Raw genomic sequence first — 3,882 nt, 5'->3', positions numbered from 1 at the left:
TGTCAGAAAATTATGATTTGGGATGTGTAGTTTGCTTTTTGGACTTTTCAGAGCTATGATTCTTAGTCTCTCATAGGCGTTTGTTGTCTGAAACTTCTAGTTTGGGATGAATAGTTTGCTATTTCAGGCTTTTCTGAGCTAAGGTTTCCTACTATTTCGTAGGTGAATGTTGTCTGAAACTTATGATTTGGGATATGTAAATTACTATTTCGGGCTTTTCTAAGCTAGATTTCCTAGTCTTTCGTTGGTGTGTGTTGTCTGAAACCTATGATTTGGGATGGGTGGATTGCTATTTTTGACTTTTCTGAGCTGACTTTCTTAGCCGTTCATAGGTGTGTCTTGTCTTAAACCTATGATTTGGGACGGTTAATTTGTTATTTTTGACTTTTCCGAGCTAGGTTTCTTAGCATTTCATATGTGTGTGCTGTCAGAAAATTATGATTTGGGATTTGTAGTTTGCTTTTTGGACTTTTCAGAGCTAGGATTCTTAGTCCCTCATAGGTGTTTGTTGTCTGAAACCAATAGTTTGGGATGAGTAGTTTGCTATTTCAGGCTTTTCATAGTCAGATTTCTTAGTATTTCGTAGGTGTGTGTTGTCTGAAACCTTTGATTTGGATTGTGTGGGATGCTATTTTTTTACTTTTCATAGCCAGATTTCTCTGTCTTTCGTAGGTGTGTGTTGTCTGAAACCTATGATTTGGATTGTGTGGATTGCTATTTTTTTACTTTTCTGAGCTGGATTTCTTAGCCTTTCGTAGGGATGTGTTGACTGAAACCTATGATTTGGGATGAGTGGTTTGCTTTTTGGACTTTTCAGAGCTGGATTTCTTAGCCGTTCATAGGTGACTGTTGTCTGAAACCTATGATTTCGGATGGTTAATTTGCTATTTTTGACTTTTTTTAGCTAGGTTTCTTAGCCTTTCATAGGTGTTTGTTGTCAGAAAATCATGATATGGGAATGTGTAGCTTGACATTTCAGGCTTTTCTGAGCTAAGATTTCCTAGTATTTCGTAGGTGAATGTTGTCTGAAACCAATAGTTTGGGATGAGTAGTTTGCTATTTCAGGCTTTTATGAACTAGGTTTCTTAGCCTTTCGTAGGTGTGTGTTGACTGAAACTTATGATTTGGGATATATAATTTTCCGACTTTTCATAGCCAGATTTCTTAGTCTTTCGTAGGTGTGTGGTGTCTGAAACCTATGATTTGGGATGTGTGGGTTGCTATTTTTTGACTTTTCTGAGATGGATTTCTTAGCCTTTCGTAGGTGTGTGTTGGCTGAAACCTATGATTTGGGATGGTTAATTTGCTATTTTTGACTTTTCTGAGCTAGATTTCTTAGCCTTTCATAGGTGTATGCTTTCAGAAAATTATGATTTGGGAGGTGTAGTTTGCTTTTTGGACTTTTCAGAGCTAGGATTCTCTGTCTCTCATAGGCGTTTGTTGTCTGAAACTTCGAGTTTGGGATGAGTAGTTGGCTATTTCAGAATTTTCTGAGCTAAGGTTTCTTAGTATTTCGTAGGTGAATGTTGTCTGAAACTTATGATTTGGGATATGTAAATTATTATTTCGGGCTTTTCTGAGTTGGATTTCTTAGTCTTTCATAGGTGTGTGGTGTCTGAAACCTATGATTTGGGATGTGTGGGTTGCTATTTTTTGACTTTTCTGAGCTGGATTTCTGAGCCTTTCGTAGATGTGTGTTGACTGAAACCTATGATTTGGGATGTGTAGTTTGCTGTTTGGACCTTTCAGAGCTAGATTTCTTAGCTCTTCATAGGTGTGTGCTTTCAGAAAATTATGATTTGGGAGGTGTAGTTTGCTATTTCAGGCTTTTATGAGCTAGGATTCTTAGCCTTGCGTAGGTGTGTGTTGACTGAAACTTATGATTTGGGATATGTAAATTACTATTTCGGGCTTTTCTAAGCTAGATTTCTTAGTCTTTCGTTGGTGTGTGTTGACTGAAACCTATGATTTGGAATGTGTGGGTTGCTATTTTTGACTTTTCTGAGCTGGATATATTAGCCTTTCATAGGTGTGTGTTGACTGAAACCTATTATTGAGATGAGTGGTTTGCTATTTTTGTCTTTTCTGAGCTAGATTTCTTAGCCTTTCATAGGTATGTGGTGTCAGAAAATTAAGATTTGGGAAGTGTAGTTTGCTTTTTGGACTTTTCAGAGCTATGATTCTTAGTCTCTCATAGGCGTTTGTTGTCTGAAACTTCTAGTTTGGGATGAATAGTTTGCTATTTCAGGCTTTTCTGAGCTAAGGTTTCATAGTATTTCGTAGGTGTGTGTTGTCTGAAACTTATGATTTGGGAATATGTAAATTACTATTTCGGGCTTTTCTAAGCTAGATTTCTTAGTCTTTCATTGGCGTGTGTTCTATGAAACCTATGATTTGGGATGGGTGGATTGCTACTTTTGTGTTTTCTGAGCTGGATTTCTTAGCCTTTCATAGGTGTTTGTTGTCTGAAACCTATAGTTTGGGATGACTAGTTTGCTATTTTTGACTTTTCTGAGCTAGGTTTCTTAGCCTTTCATAGGTGTGTGCTGTAAGAAAATTATGATTTGGGATATGTAAATTACTATTTCGGGCTTTTCTGAGTTGGATTTCTTAGTCTTTCATAGGTATGGGTTGTCTGAAACCTATGATTTGGGATGTGTGGGTTGCTATTTTTTGACTTTTCCGAGCTGGATTTCTTAGCCGTTCATAGGTGAGTGCTGGTTAGATTAAGTTAGGTTAGATTAAGTTAGGTTAGGCTAGGTTAGCCTACGTACGCGCGCGTACGTAGGCTAAACTAGCATAACCTAAATAAACCTAACCTAACTTAATATAACCTAACCTAATCAAAAACCTAACATTTTGCATGTCTCTCACCTAACCTAAGCTAACCTAAGTGAAGCGTACGGAGGCTAACCTAACCTAACCTAATCTAACCTAACTTAATCTATTCTAACCTAACCTAACCATACTCGCTGGAAAAGGTTAGGTTAACTTATCATGAGCACTCATGATAAGTTAACCTAACCAAACCTAACTTAAACATGTGGAAATGTTTCTATTTATTTATTAATATTTATTTATACCTAACCTAACCTATGGTTTTGAAGGTTAGATGAACGAGTTTGAACGATTGTCTTTAATAATAGAACGAGTCACTCATTTTCTAATTTAAAAATTTGATGGTTAAATCCATAAGACAAAGGAGCTAAAATTTAATATAAAATTAGAGAAGAACTTTAAATTTTTCATCTCTTTGAGAGAAAAAAACCAGAACTAAAGTGGAGTCTTTTTATTTTCTTGGAAAAATTATAAGAGAACTTCAAATTTTTTATGTATTTGTGGAATTAAGAACTGAAGTGGAAGCTTTTTTCATTTTCATTGGTAAAATTCATAATTGAGCTAACTTTTTTCACTTCTTTAAGAAAATTCAGAAGAGAACTTGAACATTTTGCACTTCTTCGAGAGAACTCATAAAGTGATGCTCCTTATCTTCATGTCGAATATTCAAATAAATGTATAACTTTTCCTATCTTCTATGAAAAATTTGTAACAGGACTTTAAATTTTTCATCTTTTTGCAAAAAATTGGTAGTGAACTTAAGAAAATTAGAATTACAGTGAAACTTTTTATCTTCACTTGAAAATAATAACTATCTTATTATAACTTTTCATATCTTCTACGGAAAAATTTAGTTAAATTTCTTATGTCTTTGAGAAATTAAGAACTTAAGTGGAAGGTTTTTCCATTTTCATTGGTAAAATTCAGAATTGAGTTAACTTTTTTCTCATCTTTAAGAAAATTCAGAAGAGAACTTGAACAATTTGCACTTCTTCGAGAAAACTCAGAATTAAAGTGTAGTTCCTTATCTTCATGTTGAATATT

Source organism: Artemia sp. Qi Xiang Cuo, chromosome 11 (genome assembly GCF_049724085.1).
Source record: "Artemia sp. Qi Xiang Cuo chromosome 11, ASM4972408v1, whole genome shotgun sequence".
NCBI classification, from domain to species: domain Eukaryota; kingdom Metazoa; phylum Arthropoda; class Branchiopoda; order Anostraca; family Artemiidae; genus Artemia; species Artemia sp. Qi Xiang Cuo.
Note: the sequence above shows the minus strand (reverse complement) of the source record.